Below are 24,026 nucleotides of genomic sequence, written 5' to 3' on the forward strand. Positions count from 1 at the left end.
ATGAGAAATTCTCAATTGATCCCATAACACGGTATCGGAAGAAATTATTTGATATATTGCGCCTGGCTAAATTGGATGGTCTAATTTCAGAGGAGGAGTTTGATTTTTTTAGATAAAAAATGACCTACAGTGGCAACCTTCTACAGTTTACCGAAAATACATAAGAAAGTGACCCCCCTCAAGGGACGTCCAATTGTATCAGGCGTAAATAGTCTTAGTCAAAATGTAGGAATCTACATTGACCAGAATCTGACATCATTTGAAAAAACGTTGCCTTCATACATCATAGACACGAGTGATCTCTTGGGTCGACTTGAGGCGGTCTAAGTTGAGGAAGGGATGGCATTTGCATCTATTGATGTGGAGGCGCTCTATTCCTCCATACCTCACCACTTGGGACTGAAGGCTGTCGAGATATTTCTTACCATGAGAGGCTGTCAATATCAAGCCCACAACAAACTGATACTACAACTATTAGACTTTACTTTGACGTCTAATTACTTTGTCTTCGATGGTACTTTCTACCACCAGCTCAGGGGCACGGCGATGGGGAGTTTGTGTGCCCCGTCGTACGCTAACTTGTTCCTGGGCTGATTTATAGAGGAATATAGTTTTGGAGACATATCCAATATGTACACCACTCATGTCGTTACCTGGAACAGGTTTTGTCGATGATATTTTCCTCGTTTGGAAGGGTAGTAGGCACGATTTTACTGAATTGGTGGGGGAACTGAATATCAATGACATTGGCATGAGATTTACCTTTGCCTTTCAGATCATTGCTCTCCCATTCCTTGACATTGAAATCAGTAGGGATCTAGGGGGAAAAATTAGGACCAAAACGTTTCATAAGCCAACGGCCACCAATTTACTTTTAAATTGGAGGAGTCACCACCCTTTGCCCCTCAAACGAGGCATTCCGGTGGGGCAATACCTCAGGATGTCAAGAAATTGCTCCACAATAAGGGACTTTAAGGAACAAGCCGATGATTTGCGAAACAGGTTTCTGGAAAAAGGCTACCCTGACCCGGTACTCGGGACAGCTTATAGGAGACAACGAGAAAGTAAATAGCACACAGCTGCGGCGTCCAACAATTAATGAAATTGAGTCTAAACAAATTCGTCTAATAGGGACTTTTGATTCAGCAGCAAGAGGTCAGATCGGTCCTCGATAAATATTGGAGCATTTAACAGCTAGATCCGGACATCAAACAAGTGATCTCAGAAACACCTTAAGTCACTTATCGCAGGGGACGCAGCAAACAGGATCAGCTAGTGCACAGCCACTTCAGTGAGGCCCCACCCAGGCCACATACTTTGCTTTAACCAACCAAGGGGTGCTTTCGCTGTGGTGGCTGTGTAGCCTGTACAGTGATTGCTCAGGGACACTTTTTTACTAGTAGGGTCACGGGTAAGTAATACCCCATTAGATCTTTCATAAACTGTAGAACAAAAGGTGTTACTTATAAAGTTACCTGTGTCTGCGGCCTAGAATATATTGGCAAGACCACTCGAGAACTACGTAGGCGAATTGGCGAATATCTGAGTGACTTGAGGCATAAAAAAGATACTCGTCTTGCACAGCATATTGAAAGGGAACATGGGGAAACTCCTTTCAAACTCTGATTCATGGGTATTGAGGCTGTTCAGCCTCTTAAGAGAGGAGGAGATTGGGATAAAAAATCTTTTGCAGAGAGAAACCTGGTGGATTTTTTAACTCAAAATGGTCCATCCAAGGGGACTAAATGAACAACTACTCTTTGGTTGTTATATTTGACACACTACCATTATATAACTTTGCTTGTTTACCATTCTTCCATTGTTATTTGCCCAGTTCACCACATGTATCCTTGTAGGGGTCTTTGGGCCCCTCGAGTGGTTTAGTAGATATACCTTTGTAGGTCATATTTCTGCATATGTATACAAATACCCTTGGGTGCAGGCTGGGGACCCTCTTGTCTTATTCCCTTTCTCCCTATGGACATGCAATTATGACCCCTTTCATGGCTTTCTTCGGCGTCTGCCCCTTCAATATTTTTAATCCAAACCCATATGGTCTTTTTTCCTCTTTGCCATACTTCTAGAAGTGTGCATGGTTTTTATGTGTTATTTTTACTTGTGAAAATATGCTTACGTTCACTAGTTACCATTGAGCCACCCCGGAGTAACTTTTGTGTTATCCTAATCCATTGAGTATATATTGTTACCGGTGATTGGAACTAGTACCTTCGAATAAAACTCATTGAGCGCATAGGTACACTATTGTTGCGCTCGGCATACCATAACACTAACATACTGACGGGCAGGCTGTGGGAGGTGAATTAAGGCCAGCCGCCTCCCACATCCCTGCCCATTTTTCCTGCGTAGCTCTGACACCATGTTGGGGGCGGCTCCATATCTGAAGGAGGCACTCCCAATGCCGGTCTCGTCCAATCACGTGGCGGTTTTGGTCATCTGATTCGTCACATGATTGGCTTAATGACCGGTCATGTGACATGAGAGGGCGGACTTTGAGTGATCCAGTGGGGCTTTAAATGTGGCCTCCTGAGATGCTCATATTGCTGCTGCCAGTGCAGGACACCATACCATGTGCTGCCACATGCAGGACACTAGATGAAGACTACAGCTGAACCATGAGGAGCTACTATTGGACAGCTACGTAGATGATGTTTCGCTTTTTAAACACTCCAAAGATTGTTGCAAATATGTTTCTCCAGCATTATAAGAGTACCCTGTAGATTGGTCCCCTGAGGATTTGGTGGTGGCCAATGAAACACATCGGGACAAGGGACAATTGTATTGATTTGATTATGGGACAATTGTGTTGAATTGATCACATTCTCTCCCTTTTCCCTTTTTTTGTTTCCGTATTACTTGATGAAACTGGGCAGTCACTGTCGTCTGGTTTAGGGACACTAAGAGAGAGATTTAATAGTGAGACACAGGGACACAGAGGGATAGAGACCCAGTATCTTAGCCTCTCCAACATCTATCCCCCTGTACTTGCTGTTGTCTGTACACTGTATAATTATCATATGGCAGCTAGCGGTCGCACCCCTTTCATTTTGGTGCAACCCCTGTTTATACCTTTTTTGTAGTAATTTTTATATCTGGGCCTATTCATTTTTAATGAGCTATTGATTAAATGTTAACTTTTAATTGCGGTCACTTACTTGTGGTCACTATACGCTTTCACCAGAAATAATGGCAACAGTGAAATGCGTATATTTTTTGTCTTATTTTACTGAAATACGTCCCTATATGATTTCAACAAATAACTGCAGAAGTGAACTGAATATATTTTTCTTGTTGTACTGAAATAGGCCACTATACGCTTTCACCAGAAAAAATTAAAAAAAGTGAAGTGCATATATATTTTTCTTGTAGTACTGAAATACGCCCCTATACGCTTTCACCAGAAATAACTGCAGAAGTGAAATGCGTATACATTTTTCTTGTAGTACTGATATAAGATACTAAAGATACTAAGATATAAGCCAAGAACAAATTGCTGGAATGACGGAGCTATATAATGGCTATTTGGATCGCCAAATAATCTTTCCTGTCCCTAGCGCCTTCTGACGTCTCTCCCTGCACTAAGATGCTGTGAAATGATTCCTCCCTATCCTTTCCCTGTACTTATAAATCACTTTTACAGTTTTTTTTTCACAATCAGGTTTTTTCTATTGCTGTCCCTAGCGCCTTCTCACGTCTGTCCCTGCACTCAGAATGCTGGAAAATGTTGGATTCAAAGATGGCCGCTGTATTTATAGGGCTGTGACATCACAGGGCTGGCTGCTGATTGGCTGCATGCAGGCATGTCAATCAGGGTGACCCCGCCTTCCCAGAGTTCCTTACCCCATTTCCTCAGTCCTCACATGTGTAGCTGCCATTGTAGGAAAAATGTGATTCGTTACCACAAAGCGCAAGGACATTCACATTCGTTGAAGTTAAGTCTTTCCTTTCCCTTTTGTATCTAGTTTGGGTTCTGTGTGTTGCTTATCCCTATTGTTTGTATTAGGCCTGAAGGAGACTCCTGTTCGTTCTTCCCTTTGGAGGAACAGATAGTCTCATCCCTGCCATTAGTACCAGGGTCCTATAGGGCTTGATAGGATTCTAGGTATTCCTGCGTATGAACTCACCTACCTTTGGGGTCTGTTCATACTGATAGTCAGTCAGGGTTTTGGTTAGGGTTTTCACTAGGAGGTGTCAATTTTCCTTCCCTAGCTCTGAGTCCTGATTCCCTGTTCCCCCTTACCTCCTATGCTCGGTGTGGTGTTTCCCTTCCACACCAAAGCGTGACAGTAATGTAGTGGAAAGAGCTGGTTATTGCAGTATTCACATCAATGGTAACGGCGGTGCAGTAATCAGGTCCGTCCACTACACAATGGATGGAGCTGCTGTTTAGCTCCAGCTCTGACATCCGGCGCTGGAGCTACTCCGTGGTGGGTACAGGGTTGCATACCATTGCAGATCTGATATTAATGGCCTCTCCTGAGGACAGACCATCAATATCGATTTTCCAGCAAAGCCCTCTAAGCTAAAATGAAGTTTTCAGTTGTGGGCAGAAGCGCCTGAATACACGTAATAGACTCAGTATAACACGGCCAATTCTGCCTCAAGTCATTGTAAATCAAAGGCTGTGGGTAAATTACATCAATCTGCTAGGTGTTATTTTAGCCAGCTAAATATAAACCTCATTTCCTAACAATATTTTATAATTTACCAAAATCCAGTTTTGTGATAATTTTATGTGCTGCGCTTTTTCAAGGCCAAAGCAACAGAAGTCCTCCAACAACAGAATTACAGGAACAGGTGTTGCTATTGGCTGCGTTGTATCTACTGCAGAATTTACATTTATACGTACATACAGTTGCAAGAAAAAGTATGTGAACCCTTTGGAATGATATGGATTTCTGCACAAATTGGTCATAAAATGTCACATCTAAGTCACAACAATAGACAATCACAGTCTGCTTAAACTAATAACACAAATAATTAAATGTTACCATGTTTTTATTGAACACACCCTGTAAACATTCACAGTGCAGGTGGAAAAAGTATGTGAACCCCTAGACTAATGACATCTCCAAGAGCTAATTGGAGTGAGGTGTCAGCCAACTGGAGTCCAATCAATGAGATGAGATTGGAGGTGTTGGTTACAGCTGCCCTGCCCTATAAAAAACACACACCAGTTCTGGGTTTGCTTTTCACAAGAAGCATTGCCTGATGTAAATGATGCCTCGCACAAAAGAGCTCTCAGAAGACCTACGATTAAGAATTGTTGACTTGCATAACGCTGGAAAGGGTTATACAAGTATCTCCAAACGCCTTGCTGTTCATCAGTCCACGGTAAGACAAATAGTCTTTAAATGGAGAAAGTTCAGCACTGCTGCTACTCTCCCTAGGAGTGGCCGTCCTGTAAAGATGACTGTAAGAGCACAGCGCAGACTTCTCAAGGAGGTGAAGAAGAATCTTAGAGTGTCAGCTAAAGACTTACAAAAGTCTCTGGCATATGCTAACATCCCTGTTAGCGAATCTAAGATATGTAAAACACTAAACAAGAATGGATTTCATGGGAGGATACCACAGAGGAAGCCACTGCTGTCCAAAAAAAACATTGCTGCATGTTTACAGTTTGCACATAAGCACCTGGATGTTCCACAGCAGTACTGGCAAAATATTCTGTGGACAGATGAAACCAAAGTTGAGTTGTTTGGAAGAAAAACACAACACTATGTGTGGAGGAAAAGAGGCTCAGCACACCAACATCAAAACCTCATCCCAACTGTGAAGTATGGTGGTGGGGGCATCATGGTTTGGGGCTGCTTTGCTGCGTTAGGGCCTGGACGGATTGCTATCATCGAAGGAAAAATTAATTCCCAAATTTATCAAGACATTTTGCAGGAGAACTTAAGGCCATCTGTCCACCAGCTGAAGCTCAACAGAAGATGGGTGTTGCAACAGGACAACGACCCAAAGCATAGAAGTAAATCAACAACAGAATGGCTTAAACAGAATAAAATACGCCTTCTGGAGTGGCCCAGTCAGAGTCCTGACCTCAACCTGATTGAGATGCTGTGGCATGACCTCACGAAAGCGATTCACACCAGACATCCCAAGAATATTGCTGAACTGAAACAGTTCTGTAAAGAGGAATGGTCAAGAATTACTCCTGACTGTTGTGCACGTCTGATCTGCAACTACAGGAAACGTTTGGTTGAAGTTATTGCTGCCAAAGGAGGTTCAACCAGTTATTAAATCCAAGGGTTCACATACCTTTTCCACCTGCACTGTGAATATTTACATGGTGTGTTCAGTAAAAACATGGTAACATTTAATTCTTTGTGTGTTATTAGTTTAAGCAGACTGTGCTTGTCTATTGTTGTGACTTAGATGAAGATCAGATCACATTTTATGACCAATTTGTGCAGAAATCCATATCATTCCAAAGGGTTCACATACCTTCTCTTGCAACTGTATGTGCTTTATATCCAACTTAAAATCTTCTCCTACTGGTTTATACAGCCCACACACCTGTGTCCATGTTTTCGGTCAATTTTGACCTTCTCTGTATGCAATTATTTCATTATCAACAGAGGTAGGATTTCAATAAAATTTAATGACTCTGCTAAAAAGCTGGAGGCAGATAATACGTGATCCTCTGTGGACATTAGAGGATGGAGACAGCTGAGCTCCTCTCCCTCCCTGCACAATGACTGATGTACTTATCACAGATCATGCCAACAATATTTTCCCATAGATGATGAGCAGTGGCGGATCTGGAACTTAAAGTGGCCCTGGAAAAAAACTCAAAGTGGTTCCATGATGTAGGTGGCTTCAAAGGGACAGAAAGTGGGGCAACACAAATACAGTAGTGCAGAACTAAAATACCACGCCGACAGAACCAAATACCACAGGACAACACAAAACACTGCCGTCCGCACCACAGTATTAAACTGTATCATCGCCCTGAGGATGGCAATACAGTTGAATTCAGGAGGTCACCTTCTCCCACTTTACAGGTGCATCAGTACTTTATGTACCCAGCTGGTGGCCTTGAGTAGCCTCCTGGACATCGGTCCACCAGGAAACTTCCCTGTAGGGTCTATAGCCATTCCACCCCTGATGATGAGTGGCAGCACTGATTAGATTGGTTGGTGCTTATTGCATACTGCTGGCAATTCATTCATAACATCTTGTAGGAATATTAGAGGACTGGCACAACATAGATGCTCCAGAATTGTTATTACATGGGGAATACAAGAGTTACTAAAACTGACCTGTCCCCTACATGTCTTCCTTAACAATAGGAATCCCAATAGATTAGGAACAAACTGTTTTAAATAGGAACTTTCCCGGTCCTGACATGACAATATAAACACCTGGAACTGTAGGGTATGTTGAGAAGATGTCATGGCAGTAATATTTTTTTCAGCTTGGCTGCTCTGTTGCCCTGCTGTGCCCTGTATGCTAATAGACAGCATTGGTACAGGGAGGAGGAGAAGCCAGCTTTTCTCCTTCTCCCTGTGAGCTGTCAAATCGTCGCTGAGTGCGTCAGCCAAGAAGAAAGAAAAACCCACCTTCTCCGCTGCTATTGGACCGTGGGCCAGGGAGAAGGAGACGCCCCCCTGAGAAAATCTAGCGTCTCCTCCCTGTACCGATGCTATCTATTATCATACAGGGCATGAAACCAAAATAGGGGACACAACAGGGCAACAAAGCAGCCGAGCTGAAAAAAATATTACAGCCATAACATCTATTAATAATGCCCTACAGTGCCAGGTACTTATATTGTAATGTCAGGACTGGTGAAAGGTCCTCTTTAACAGCTTAGTTCCTCCAGAGGTATTTTTTTCTCTAGAGAAATCCTTAAAACATGGCCTTTTAGAGGTACTTGAGACTGTGCATTGTGGCCACATTTTGGAGCCTTAGGTCCTTTTACACAGATCAATGATATATCAGATTATCAGGAATGAAGCAGATGCTCCCGATCACTGTCAGACCATCAGCAGAGATGAGAGCGGCATTTACACGCAGCAATCGTCTCCACTGTGTGTGGACAAGAGATCGGTACAGTGATTGCTTGTCCCCATAGAAAATGGTTGTTTTAGTGCAGCAGATTGTGGTCTACTGCAAAGGAACAATGACTTTCTGTGCCGCCCAAATGGCACAGTCACCCCTTGAACAAGCGTATTGCCATACGGCACAGTAAATACCACCATACAGTGCTCCATAGCTAAAGACATCTCATGACTGTGCTACAGTATACAGTGTTTGAATGATACTGAAAATCCATGATGGCCACAGCCCTCGGGTATCTGATCATCTATGAAGCTCCTTAGCAGGCCCTGGGTCACTCAGTGCTAAGTTCCTTCTTATGGTGAGACCCACATGGCATATCCTTTATAAGATCAGCCTCAGCCATCATTTTCATTGGTTCACCCATGTGAACAGTAAGAAATGGCGAGCGGTAATACATTGCATTGAGATTGGCCATGTCACATCTCATATAACAGAAAGCTTTGTCATCATCATCAGTCAACATATGGAATATTCTGCCCAGGGATTGAAATTATTTAATTTGGTTATTCAAAGCGGCTTTTAAGAAATTGCATTTTGTTGATGGAGTATCTCAATTAATTCAGATTGAGATATGGCTTCTCCTTCCTGATGGCAGGAAGAGCGATGGGCCCGTGTGTGAGAAGCCTGCAGAACAATGTACACTGTGGCCTTCAACCCAACACAGTAGTATCCGGCTTATTAATTTTTCTATAGAGATTATCATTGAGGCCCACGACACAAGTCATTTTTAAAGGACCCATAATAGATGTCCTACTAAAATATATAAAACCTGCAAACTCGCCGATATAGCCACATTACAGTCCCCATTGTGCTTGTCACCAAATTTATATACAGTACTGAATGGTAAATCTGACCAGTTACGTAAGAATGCTAGACCAGATGATGTATCACTGGTACCCTACAGAGGACCCACCAGTCCATTTCCATAACAACCCCTGACAGCAAGTCAATCACCTGCTATAAAGTCTTGGAGGGGTTCTCTGGGATTTTCATATTGATCTCCTAGCCTTAAGGTAGGTCATCAATATCATAGAAACATATGTGTCGGCAGATAAGAACCATTTGGCCCATCTAGTCTGCCCAATATACTGAATACTATGGATAGCCCCTAGCCCTATCTTATATGAAGGATGGCCTTATGCCTATCCCATGCATGCTTAAACTCCTCCACTGTATTTGCAGCTACCACTTCTGCAGGAAGGCTAGTCCATGTATCCACTACTCTCTCAGTAAAGTAATACTTCTTGATATTACTTTTAAACCTTTGCCCCTCTAATTTAAAACGATGTCCTCTTGTAGCAGTTTTTCTTCTTTTAAATATTCTCTCCTCTTTTACCTTGTTGATTCCCTTTATGTATTTAGCAGTTTCTATCATATCCCCTCTGTCTCGTCTTTCTTCCAAGCTATACATGTTAAGGTCCTTTTAATCTTTCCTGATCTGCAGGGGTGAAATTCCCAGCATCCTCTGCCCCATCCGCTGCTCTTAAAGGGAACCTGTCATCAACTTTATGCTGCCCATGCTAACGACAGTATAAAGTAGAGACAGTTGAGTTGATTTCAGCGGTCTGTCATTTAAAAGTTAAAAGCAAGTGGTTGCAGATGAACCAACATCACAATCATTACAGACTGGGCCTGGAAAAGGGTCCCGGCCACCTGAGAAGAGTCATGGTTATTAATGACTTCCTGCTCTCCTGCTGATGGCTGACATCTTCTACCGAGTTTTCTCCCTTTCTCTCTATGAGAGAACTGCCAATCATCAGCAGATGGGTGAGAGAGCAGGAGATTATGGATAACCAGGACTCTTCTCAGGTAGACTTGACTCTTTTCCAGGCCTGGGCTGCAATGATTATGATGCTGGTTCTCGGCAACCACTGACTTTTAGCTCATGAGTGACACACCGCTGACATCAGCATTTCTGTCACTATTTTATGCTGCCCTCAGTGAGGTCAGCAGAAAGTTGATGACAGGTTCCCTTTAAGTAGCTATGGCACCAAATCTACAAAGCTTCATCCAGTATGTAAGAGGTCGCAGCTGGTTACTGCAGCTCCAACGGGAGCAAAGATCTGATGCTAAGGATAGGCCATCAATATAAAAGTCCTGGAAAAATGTTTTAACCCTTTGCCCGGACATTTTTATATTTTTGACAAACACTAATCCAACCTGAATAATAAAAATTAAACCCCCATAATCTCAACATTATGACACCTGGCACACTAAAAAATCTAATCTGTTACAATCATGGACACCTTAAAAGGGTTGTGTCATCTCAGACAATAGGGGCATATCGCTAGGATATGCCTCCATTTTCTGATAGGTGCAGGTCCCACCTCTGGGAGATCGAGCCTGGAAAGTCACAGAGGGCACACTTCGCTTGCGCGGCTACCACTCCTATTCATTTCTAAGGGGCTGACGTAAATAAACAAGCCAGCACTCGGCTATTTTCAGCAGCCCCATAGAAATGAATTCAGGACAGCCCTGCATGCGCTGTGCACCCTCCATGACTTTTCAATCTTACCAGAGGTGTGACATGGTTGGTTAAAGTTACCCCCTATTCACTGGATAGGGGATAACTATCAGATCGGTGGGGGTCCTACTGCTGGGACTCCCACAGATTCCGAGAATGGGGCCCTGTACCTCCTGCAGCTCCCCTGGAAAGAATGGAGTACAGCTCTCGGCTATCTCTGGAACTCCCATAGAAATGAATGAAGCAGCCTTGCGCATGTGTAACCAGCTGTACCATTCTTTTCAGGGGCGCTGCAGGGGGTAGGGGCTCCCGTTCTTGTGATTGGTCGTGGTCCCAGCAAACGAACAATGATGGCTATGAAATTGTGGTGTGAAGAGCAAATCATTCTGGGACCTTCCTGTTGCTAGAAAACATAAAGTTGCCAAAAGTTGTTGCTCCGGAGAGATTTCTTGTCATATTATGTTTTTGTTTTTTTTTATAAATAGGGTGACCAGCAGCGTTCCCTCTAAGCTGCGCAGTCGTATGGCCTCGCAGCTTCCAAGAGGCCACCAAGGGTCAAGCGATTGTACATTCTCATGTGGTTCAGAGTGTGTTTATATTGTAAACATATAGCAAACACCGTACCGTACAATATTCGGTGTAGCCCCAGTCCTGGGGTTACCGTATTTTTCGCCCTATAAGACAAAAGGTGTCTTTTGGTGTGTTTTGAACTAATGGTGGTCTGTGGATGACACTGTAATAGGGGATCTGTGGGTGACACTGTAATGGGGGATCTGTGGGTGACACTTATGGGGGATCTGTGGGTGACACTTATGGGGGATCTGTGGTTGACACTGTTATGGGATCTCTGGATGGCTCTTATTGGGGTCTCTGGATGGCACTGTTATGGGGATCTGTGAATGACACTGTTATGGGGGGGATCTGTGGATGACACATGTATAGCATCTTGTAGTGTGAATGACCCCCAATACAGGGGGTGTGGGTCACATCTGGTTTTATAATGACAGCGGGGCCCGTGCAGTGACTGTATTCTACTACACGGGCCCCGCTCACTGTATATAATCTTATCTATAATTGTAGGCATTGTTAATATATAAAAATTCAGGATAATCAGCGCCTGTATTACTTACAAGCGCTTTTAATTCGACATAATGATAAAATGGCTGTGAGCCATAATAAACAATTAAAACACTTTGTTTCCACCCCAAAGAGTTAAAGACTTACCGTATATTAGCAACGTAGAAAAGGTCTTAGCTGGCCAGCTACACTGCCTGCCGAAATCCTCTGCCGCAAGTGTGAAAGTACCCGTAGATGTTCTCTGTCCTCATCTTCTCCTTCCAGACCAGACCGCCATGATGATTTATTTCAGCCATCTCTTCTCTCTGCAGAGTTTTACAGACAGACATCTTAGTTTCCTACTTTTCCAACATCCTCCAACCTTCTGAACATGCCATCCTGCCACCGCTAACTAATACTGTGCCCACTGTGCTCCCCAATACTATACTATAGAAACAGACAAACCCCCTGAAAATACTAGTACCAAACAGATAGTGCCCCTTCAATAATTATTGGCACACAGTGCCCTAAAAAATTACTGCGCCCAGGAAACAGCGTCTCCAACACTAATAGTGTAAACATAATGTCCCCCAAAAATAATAATACAAAAAAATGCCCTGTTGTGTGGCAGTAAAAAAAAATACACTTAGTGCCCCCAGTAGAGCCAATGTCCCCATAGTACCCTCATAATGTGTGCCAATGCCCCCTAATGTGCCCCAAAAAACGCTCTTAGTGCACCCAGTTGAGCTAAGTTTCCCATAGTGCCCCATAATTTGCATCAGTGAAAAATACTCTTATATAGTGCCCCCAGTAGATGAACCCATAGTGCTCCTCCCCCCGTCCCATGGTGTCTGACATAATGTGCCATTGTAAAATGCACCTTTAGAGTGCCCCAAGTAGATGCCCCAATAATGCTCCTCTCCCACCTTTTCCATAGTGCCCCCATAATGTGTGCCAGTAGATACCCCCATAGTGCTCCTCTCCCCTATGTGTGCCAGTAAATAATGCCCCCTAATAGATACTTCCACAGTGCTCCTCTCCTTCCATGTGTTCCAGGATATAATGGCCCCTAGTAGATGCCTCCATAGTGCTCCCCCCCATGTGTACCAGTAAATAATGCCCCCTAGTAGATGCCCCCATAGTGCTCCCCCCATCTGTGCTAGTAAATAATACCCCCTAGTAGATGTCTCCATAGTGCTCCTCTCCCATGTGTTCCAGTATATAATGCCCCATAGTGGATGCCTCCATCATGCTCCTCTCTCCCCATGTGTGCCAGTATAATGCCCCCTTGTAGATCACCCCATAGAGCTTCCCCAATCTGTGGCAGTAAATAATGTTCCTAGTAGATGCCCCCATTATCTGTGCCAGTAAATAATTCCCCATAGTAGATGCCTCCATAGTGCTCCTCTCCATCCTTCCCAATTCTGAGCAACAGCATAGTTTTAATAAAATAAATAAACTCACATACTTACCTCCATAACACTCTCAGTGTAGTGGTGTCCCAGCATGTGTCCCAGGCTGTACAGCTCAGGCGGCGTGATGACGGCCTGCACTAGGCCTGCAGCCTATCAGAGGAACGGGTAAGGGAAATGCCTCTCCCCTGCCCCGCAGCATCCATCTGTATCGCTGTCCTGAGGACGGCAATACAGATGAATATGGAGATGAGCGCTTTACAATGGAAGCGCTCATCTCCCTGTGCCCTGACGCCGAACCTTTCACAGACCCCCCTCCTGCACTAACTAAGCCCCTGTGCAGCCGGAGTGGCTGCATAGGTGATATGTCCGCCACTGCTGTACAATATACAGTATAATCCCTGTGGAATCCAGCTTCTTATGGAATAAAAAGGGTTCTTTATTGGCTCATCAAAGCAAGGAGAAATGATCAAGACGGAATTGCACCACATAGGGGTTGTTCTCAAGAGAAACAGAGATCATTACACACAGACTTCTCAGCAGAGGCTATACACTTCAAAATATTAATAAAGGCATCGAGTTTGCCAGATTAAAAAATAGGGAGTCCTTGATCTTTCCTCAGACTAAGAAAAAATCTTAGATGTTTTAGAAGTGAAGAATTAAACTATGCTCAGGAGGGTAAAAAAACCTACAGTTTGTATTGCTAATTACAGTAGAGAATATCCACACATATGCAGAATCATCCGAAAACATCTCCCTGTCCTCAACTATGATGAGGAATGGAGGGATGTGGCATCAGATGTATATTGAAAAAAGCACCCACGGTGGGAAAGAAACTTAGTCCCAGTTTGTTCACGGATACTATCCCTCGGGCATGCTCCTGGCCAAAAACCATTGGTAATTATAAATGTGGAAGCAGGAGATGTATATGCTGCCGATATATGTGCGTTACTAAAGAGGTTACATCCACAGTGAACAAGAACAGACACACTCTAAAACAATATATTTGATGATATTTGATAAGCCAATAAAGAACCCTTTTTATTCCATAAGATGCTGGATTCCTCTTTTCCATTTGATATCCTATTAGGCCCAGTTCTGGCCTTTTTTCTGTGCTTCATGGACTAAGGGCCGAGGTGAGAGCTGCAGCCACTTTACTATTGTTTTGAGTATAATCCCTGTGCAATGGGCGCTTCCCCCTAGTGCCCTCTATATAACGCGTCTCAGGTGTAGGAAATGCTGAGTGGTGTAATTGTGCGGCCCAAATGTCTCTGTGTGTCACGGTGCTCCTGAGGCTTCAAGCTTTGGTCTCCATGGCCAGCAGAGCTTAGGGTGCTCTGGCTGGCGTGGCCACGTCCAGCAGAGACGTACCCCTGCACACCCTTCCCCTAGCTGGGGTTAAGCTAGACTAACTCTAACTGGTCCCCACCCTTCCTGCAGGAAGTAGGACTAGCCCACTTCTCTCCAGAGGGGGGATAAAATGAAATGGTAAGTTCCAATCCAAGTATAGCTTTGCCCTTTAGGCTGTAACCTGCTGGTGAACCAGGTACATTACATGAAATAAACAGTTGCATAACAAGATTATCAATGCACAATATGTAGGACCTGAAAATAAATGCATAAGATGACATAAGGTTAGCCCATTAGAAATAGTAGCAGGGTGCAGGAGTGGTAACACCACTCTGGGGTGTTACACCTGCACCATGCTGTACAAAATACAGTATAACCCCTGCACCATGCTGTACAATATACAGTATAATCCCTGCACCATGCTGTACAATATACTGTATAATCCCTGCACCATGCTGTACAATATACAGTATAATCCCTGCACTATGCTGTACAATATACTGTATAACCCCTGCACCATGCTGTACAATATACAGTATAATCCCTGCACCATGCTGTACAATAAACTGTATACCGTATTTTTCGCCCTATAAGACGCACTCCCCCCCCCCCCAAAAGTGGGGGGAAAATAGCAATGCGTCTTATGGGCCGAATGCTGCGCGGCGGGTGTATCAGCTGTGAGGGAAGAGGGGCTGGGGGCCGGCATCTGCTTTTATAATGACAGCGGGGCCCGTGCAGTGACTGTATTCTACTACACGGGCCCCGCTCACTGTATAATCGTATCTCTAATAGTTCATTGTTATGTATATAATCGCATAATCAGCGCTGTGTATTACTTACAACTACAAGCGCTCGCCGCTCGGTAGGTAGCAGAGAGGAGGCAGGCTGGGAGGACGGGCGCTGGCAGCGTGAGTCACTACGTCACGCGCCTGCGCCGCCCACTTTATGAATGAAGCAGGCGGCGTGGGCGCATGACGTATGACTCACGCTGCCAGCGCCTGTCCTCCCAGCCTGCCTCCTCCCTCCTCTCTGCTACCTACCGAGCGGCGAGCGCTTGTAGTTGTAAGTAATACACAGCGCTGATTATGTGATTATATACATAACAATTAACTATTAGAGATACGATTATACAGTAAGCTGGGCCCGTGTAGTAGAATACAGTCACTGCATGGGCCCCGCTGTCATTATAAAAGCAGATGCGACCCCCACCCCCTGTATTGAGGGTCATTCACTACAGGGACACTTATGGAGGGGATCTGTGGATGACACATAGCATACGATGCTATATATGTGTCATCCACAGATCCCCCCATAACTGTCATACACAGATCCCCATAACAGTGCCATCCAGAGAGCCCAATAAGAGCCACCCACAGATCCCCCATAAGTGTCACCCACAGATCCCCCATAAGTGTCACCCACAGATCTCCCATAAGTGTCACCCACAGATCTCCCATAAGTGTCACCCACAGATCCCCCATAAGTGTCACCCACAGATCCCCCATAAGTGTCACCCACAGATCCCCCATAAGTGTCACCCACAGATCTCCCCATAAGTGTCACCCACAGATCCCCATAACAGTGCATCACCCACAGATCCCCCATAACAGTGCGTCACCCACAGATCCCACATAACAGTGCGTCACCCACAGATCCCCCATAACAGTGCGTCACCCACAGATCCCCCATAACAGTGCACCATCCACAGATCCACCATAACAGTGCCATCCACAGACCACAATTAGTTCAAAACCCACCAAAAGCACACCTATTGGTTCAAAATATTATTTTATTATTTTACTCCTCAAAAACCTAAGTGCGTCTTATAGGCCGGTGCGTCTTATAGAGCGAAAAATACGGTAGTTGCTGCCAAGGTGAGGGAGATGTGCACTATCTCCTTTTCACCACGACTATATCTGCAGAGCTTGAACATAGGGGGCCCCTATTAATATATGTGTATACAAATACATTTGAGTGATTTGGTAGGGACGGTAGAAGAATCTGAATCAGAGCTTAAGGCAGCATATGTCAACCTGCGGTCGTTTACGACACCTTCTCAGGATAATGTAAGGAACATGGACACATGTACTGCAGTCACTAAAGGTTTAATAAAGCTCATGATATAACTTTCATCTCCAGCTAATTATGATGAAGTGTGACTTTCTTTGCTAGCAGAAGTGCCAACCATATATCAGAGTCCTCAAATACTTCAACCAAAAGAAAGGAATTAGCTGAACAACTTGCTGTCAAGAGAGCAGAAATTGAAATAGAAGCTGCCATCGAGGCACAGCGCTGTCAAATGGAAGCATAGCGGCATCAAATGGAAGCTGAAATGGAGGCACAGCGCCATCAAATGGAAGCTGAATTGAAAAGATTGGAAAGGCAAAAAGAAGTTAAGATCATAGAAGCCAGACTCAGAGTACACGAAGAGGATATGAATCAGAGTAGTCATAGGTTCAAATCTGTACTAAGTGAAGAAGCAGACTCCTACTTTCCTACATACTCCCAGGAAAATGGACGAAATCTCTTAGTGAGGAAATAAGTCATTATCGTTACATCCCTGCTCAGAAAGACAAATAGAGACCTAGCCAGTGTTAGGAAAAAGGTGCGTGGATTTACCCTCTATCTCTACCGGAAAAGAAGAAGAAAGTGACTCACCTATTTCAGAACTAAGTGAGAAAATAGAACCGGATGATTCTCAAGAAAGGTTTGTACTTGAGAACCAACTGTTTTGGTTGTCTAAGAAAAAGGCCATATTACTAAGGAGTGTAAGAAAAAGGCCACATGTAGCATTTGCAAAGGACACCATCCTACACCACTACATGAAGAACGTCCAAAGAAAGATAAATCCTTAATACCTAAAAATACAGAGGAAGGAAAGAAAGTATCGGTATTCTCTTGCAGAGTGAGGGAAGGAGAAAGCAATGGCACATCAATGGTTGTACCAGTGTACATTTCAAATCCTAAAAGGAGGAAGAAGAAGTTATACGCCTATGTGCTACTGGATGCCCAGAGTGACGTCACCTTCATTGATCAAGAAATCTGCAAGAAATTACAAGTGGCTTCAGAACCAGTGAATTGGAGGTCTTCATTCAAACTTCACATTAGATCTACCTCCAGCTTATACAAAAGACGATACACCTCTAGATCGAGATTGCATACCTACCTACCTCTGAAACAGCCAAAAAATGGGAGCACCTCTGTCATATCACATGAAATGTCCCCGCTGAAGGAGTTTGGTGTTGGACTGTTTATAGGCTACGATTGTCCCGAAGCTTTGTTACCACGAAAGGTAATAACAGGAGGAAAGGGTTAATCCTACGCTGTTCGAACTGATCTAGGATGGGGTGTTGTGGGAGGAAAACAGCAGATCGCAAACTCAAGACAGGTGACAGGATTGTGTCATCAAATATCTGTCCAAGAGTTAACAACTGTAAGTCCAGCAAAAGTAATCAAGATCCTTGAATCCGACTTTGCAGACATAAGTTCTAAAGAATAGAGTGTATCTCAAGAAGACATAAAGTTCGTACACACTCTAGAAGAAAGTATTCAGCAGAATCAACAAGGTCATCTTGAAATGCCCTTACCTTTTAGAGAACGACCTTGTCTGCCAAATAACAGAAATCTTGCCCTAGCAAGATTGAAATGTTTGAAGAAAAGGATGGGAAGAGATCCCAAACTCAAGAATGATTATTGGAAATTCATGGAAGGCCAAGTGTCAAGATGACTTGTAAGACTAGCCAGATGTTCAAAATGAAATAGGGTCATAAATGTAGTAGCTCGATTTCAATGTTTAGCAAAGGGAATCGGAAAAAAGCAATTGTTGAATGTAGAAGAAAGAAAAAAAGCTGAAGAAACAGTCATAAGACTCATTCAACAGATATTCTACAGTGAAGAGTTGAAGATTCTTAGTCAAGAACCTAAAAGGCTTCCAAACAACCACCCATTGTACAAGCTTAATCTTGTTCTGCAGGATGGTATACTGAAGGTGGGAGGCAGACTGGAAAATGCATTGTTACCTAGCAGAGTGAAGAATTCAGCAATTCTACTAAAATATTCTACCTTCACAGGATTGATTATTGATCACCACCATAACAAATCCTTGCATCAAGGAAGAAGCTTTACCCAAAGCTGTTTGAGATAAGGTGGTTACTGGATTGTGAAAGGAAGCAAAGTTATAGCAAAGTATATAAGTAAATGTGTAGTCTGCAGAAAGGCACGTAGACTTACCAAAGAATAAAGAATGGCAGATTTACGGGCAGATCGTGTAAACCCATCGCCACCATTTCTTTATAGCGAAATGGATTGTTTTGGCCCATTCATCACCAAACAGAACCGCAAGGAGTACAAGAGATATGGACTAATATTTACATGTCTAACCTACAGAGCAATTCACCTGGAAATGTTAGAAGATATATCAACTGACGCATTTATCAATGTCTTAAGATGTTTCATAGCCATTAGAGGTACTGTCAGAGAGCTTAGATTTGACCAAGGATCTAATTTTGTCAGGGCAAAGAATGAATTGAAGAAAGCTCTAAAAGAGATCGATAAGTGTAAAGGCCGATTCATTGGCCTGTATTTGTGGGAGGGGCTTGGTCACCTACTTCAACGGCCGGCGCCCTCCCACAAGCGTACGTAGTGCAGAGTCCAGTTTGGAAGCGCGCTCGTACCTGGCTGTTTCCTTCGGTGGATCGGGTAAGTGCAGGCGTGCGTGCAGTGGTGGCCCTTTGGTGCGTAGGGGCCGCCATGCGCTGCGCCTAATTTCATCCCTCCTGCCCGCTCACAAGCGGCACCTTGTCATCCTCTGGAAGGGGGGGGATGGAGCCAACACGGCACCCCCCTCCTCCACGGCCAGGCTCGCGGCCGGCACCGCTCTCCGGCGGGGGGCGGAGCCAGTGGTCACGTGACGGCCAAACCCTCCGCCCGCCTCCCCGCCCGCTTCCGCCCCCCTCTTCTCGGCCGGCACACAGCCTGCGCCTGCCTCGCTCCCTCGCCGGGTCGGCAGCGCAACCAGCTGTGGGCCGGCAACCCTCACTCCCCAAAATGGCCAGGGGGCACATTTTCTCCCCACGCGGTGGAGGTGCCCAGCCGGCGGGAGGCGGCCCCCTGTGGAGCAGGGGGGGCACCCCCGCACTGGGCACCCCATCAGGGAGTGATGGCCCCCCACGTGGCACGTCCTACACAGGGGGGAGGCATGTCTGGTTAGGCCTCCCCCTATGCCAGGGGGCAGCTCCGTTTCCCCACGCGGTGGAGGTGCCCAGCCGGCGGGAGGCGGCCCCAAATTAAAAAAAAAAAAAAAAAAAAAAAGGGGCACCCCCGCACTGGGCGCCCCATCAGGGACCGGTGAGGCCCCCCACGCGGCACGCTTTAGTCTCGGCAAGATGGGGCCCTCGTCACCGGGGGCCCCCCTGGGCCGACCTCATGCCAGAGGGCTGCGCTGCTCCCCATGCGGCAGAAGTGCTCAGCCGGCGGACGGCGCCACCCAGGGACAGAGAGGGCCCCGCACTGGACACCCTGTCAGGGACATGCGTCAGCTCTCCACGTGGCACTCGCCTCATGTTTGCGGGGATTGTCAGCCGTTGCCAATATCCATCCCCACGTGGTTCATGGTACCAGGGAACTCCGCGTTCCCCACGCGGTTACCATGGAGCACGGCGGTGCATGCAACGGCTCGTTTCTCGCTCACATTAAAGTCTGGCACGGGCTGCCGTGCCGCCTAGATAGGTAGGGGTTTCCATCATCAACGTCAGGCACTGAAAAAGAAGGAAAAAAAAATAAAATTATTAAAAAAAAAAAAAAAAAAAAACCCACTCCCACCTGTCACCATACCTCCCTTCATGAACACGTCCTGGTATTGAGCCTCACGCATTGACTGGTTCTTTTGCAGTTGTTCCGTTGTTGTTTTCCAGGTTCTATACAGTGGTTAGTCTGAGAGAAGTTGGTGGGATCTCAATTGATTTTTCCTTGGCTACCAAGGTAGTGAGGTACACGTCGGGGGAGGGGAAACGGCTGCCTTCAGGCTGGGGTCTCATGTTTTTTTTTTTTTGTTAATGCACAGGTCATTTTTTATTTCATTATACTTCCGTGGAAGTCAGTGCATAGGGATTCTCATTTGGTAAGTACGTCAGGTCTCCTTGCATGGACTCCCGGGTGGCGGTTCCTGGCCATTCCTTCACGGCTCTTCTGGTTCAGTGTGCATACCTCACGGGAATTGTTCACTTTCTGTACGTGGTTAGACAGCTGCACGGGTGCCAGCGACCATCAGGCTAGTCGGTCATGTTACGTTACTCTTTCCACAGCCGCTATGTCACGTGCTTCGGACATTGTCGACGCGTCGGTGGACGAGGTCGTAGCACAGACGTCCGAGAGGGGCAGTACACCGTCCCTACGTGCTTGGACAATTCCTAGGCTGATGGCGGAGTTGACAAAGCGGGGCGTTCCTTTCCCGGCAACTGCTAGGAAAGCAGAGCTATATCGGCTATGGAGAGACTCCCTGGCACCCAGCGCCAATGATCCCCCTGCAACTACGATGCAAACATCGCTGACTCAGATACACGTCATGCTAAACAGTCTGACGTCGGCCGTCACATCCATGCAGGCGAGGTTGGAGTCCATCGAGGCTCGCAGCACAGTCGCACCAGTTTCCTCCCTCGAGGTTCCGGTCGCCTCCACCTCTGCCATAGCAGACATTCGTTCTGCCCAGTCCGTCCCTAACGTGACTCCCTCCCACTATGTCCCGCTCAACATCAGGAAGGACATCCTAGAGGGTAGGGATGTCAATCTTGCGTCTCTACTCATAGCCTCCAGGGACCTTTCTGACAACAAGGTTATAGCTTGTGGAGAAGTGTCAGTGGTACTAAGGAGCCGCGACCACCGGCTCAACCGCAAATTGTCCATCCCGGAATTCGTCATGGCATTTAGTCTTTTTAGGGATGTCATTTGCACTGCCAGGCCGGACAGGAGGGAGGAACTAGACCTTTATCTCTTCAGGGTCACAGAGTTGGGTCATAGGTATGGAGGAACCGCGTTCTACGACTACCACTGTTCATTTGTAGCTAAGGCGGCAGCGGCTCTCTCCCAGTTTCAACACGTTACTGACTGGTCCAACCTGGACACTGAGCTTTTCTGCAGACACTTTGCAGGTCTGAAGGCTCCCTCCTGTTCCGCCTGTCAATCTATCTTCCACTCGGTTGAGTGGTGCGATAAGTCCGCCGTCAGCACGGCGTCCTACCCCTCCACCTCGGCAGCGGGTCCTCTTGAGGTCTTCAGGCCCCCCAGCTCAGTAGACAAGCTGGGCCGGCCCATCATTCAGCTAGGAAGGGCACAGATATGCAACAACTTTAATTACGCCTCTTGTAATTTTGGGCAGTGCCGGTTGTTGCATATCTGTACCAATTGTTTTAGGGCCCACCCCCGAGTAGCATGCTCATTAAAATCTGTAAAAAGCTACATGAGTGTGGTCAATATTAGCCGTCTACAAGAATTCTTGCAAGGCCACCACAACCCTGGCTTTGTTCAGTTCCTGGTGACAGGATTTCACGAGGGCTTCCACACGGGACTGATCATGACTCCAGAGTCCACACACGAGTGCAAAAACCTTCAGTCAGCCGAAAGAAATCCCGCCTCGGTAGACGCACTAATAGAAGCCGAGTTGAGCAAGGGGTTCCTAATCGGTCCCTTTGGTGTGCCCCCTTTTCAACGCTGGAGAGTCAGTCCCGTGGGGGTAGTCACAGGCAAGTTCAGCGGGAAGGAGAGACTCATTATCGACTTGTCGGCCCCACACGGCTCCCAGGTCCCCAGCCTCAACTCCCTCATTCCTTCGGAGGAAGTGGGCATGAGATATGCTTTGATAGACCAGGCTATCGCCATAATCATGAAAACGGGCCCAGGGTCCTGGTTATCCAAAGCCGACATATCGGATGCCTTCAAGCTGCTTCCCATCATGCCAGCCCTCTGGCAGTGGCACGGCATTAAATGGAAAGGCCTGTACTATTTCTCCACTAAGCTCACCTTCGGTTCCAAGAGTAGCCCCTGGCTCTTTGATCAGTTGGCTCAGGCACTCCACTGGATCTTGGAACACGTAGTCCTCTGTGAGTTTGTCATCCACTACCTGGATGACTTCCTGCTGATTGAGAGGCCAGGGGCACTCCCCCTAGGGCTGGGCAAGTTACTCAGGTGCTTTTCCCAGTTAGATGTCCCGGTGTCCCCCAAGAAAGTAGAAGGCCCGGCCACAGTCATCACCTTTTTAGGCATCGAGTTAGACTCCCAGCGCATGCTAGCTAGATTGCCGGCGGACAAGTTAACAAGGATCAGAGGAGTCATTCACAGGTTCACAGTCACGACCGTGGTCACTAAGGCGGACCTTCAGTCTCTACTGGGCATGTTGAACTTCGCCATGCGCATCATCCCACAGGGCAGAGCATTCATATCCCGCCTACTCGCGCTCTTGAGTTCCGCCCCAGAACAGGACAGCCCAGTGTGCTTGGACAGTCAAGGCCTAGCGGACCTCCACATGTGGGATCATTTCCTGAGCCAGTGGAACGGGGTCTCCTTATTTGTACCCGAGCTGTCATGTCAGTCGCCTACAGTCTTTTCAGATGCAGCTGCGGGCTCAGGATTTGCCGCCATTTTCAGCACCCACTGGGTGGCAGACGCATGGCCTGCCGAGGTGGGACAAATCCCGGGCTTCCTCCAGACCTCGGCGCTGTTCGAGCTGTACCCCACTGTGGTGGCCGCCCACATTTGGGGCAAGTTTTGGGCACGTCAGTCTGTTCTGTTCGTTACTGACAACACAGCCGTAGTGGACATTCTCAATAGTGGGCTGTCGAAATCTAGCCAAGTCATGTGTTTTCTCAGACGGTTAGTGCAGCTCTCCCTACAACACCACTTTCATGTTTTTAGTGCGCATGTGCCAGGTGCGCAAAACGGGGCTGCTGACGCCTTGTCGAGGGCTAACTTCTCCCGTTTCTTCCAGATCATGCCAGAGGCAGATGCGGCAGGCGCCACCATCCCTCCTCTCGAGTCCTTAAGGCTAGTGTAACCGACCACCTTGAGACGGCCCACGCTCTAATACGCCATTCCCTCTCGCCTAACACGACCAGGGCGTACAACACCGGGGGGAAGACGTTCTGCAGGTTTCGAGGAGAATGTCCTCAGGAGGACTCCAGTTTTCCAGAGTACATCCTGGCGTTCATCGGGTATTGCCACTCTGTACGCAAGCTCTCCCACGCTACAGTGAGGTCATACCTGGCGGGAGTGCAACACTTCCTCTCTCTTAGCCACCCCGAGCTTGCATCAGTGTTCACCTTACACCCTGTCAAAGCCGCCCTCAAGGGTCTGAGCAAGTGCGGGCCTCAAAGCCAAGTACGCAGGCAGCCGGTCACCGGCCCTCTTTTCCGCAAACTGTCCGACACCTTGGACGGTAATCCTTTCGGGGTTTTGGCCAGCCTGGTACTTAAATCCGCCATCTATTTAGCCTTCTACGGCTTCCTGAGACCTGGGGAGTTTACCTGTTCACCAGGCAGCAACAGTTTCCTCACGGTCAGCCAACTGGTCCAAAACTCCGACGGGTTCACATTGCTGCTCAAGACGTCTAAGACCTCCCAGTTGGGACCCCCTGTCCAAATATCCTACTTTCCCACAGCGCATCAATGGTG

This window comes from Bufo gargarizans, chromosome 3 (assembly GCF_014858855.1).
Source record: "Bufo gargarizans isolate SCDJY-AF-19 chromosome 3, ASM1485885v1, whole genome shotgun sequence".
NCBI classification, from domain to species: Eukaryota; Metazoa; Chordata; class Amphibia; order Anura; family Bufonidae; genus Bufo; species Bufo gargarizans.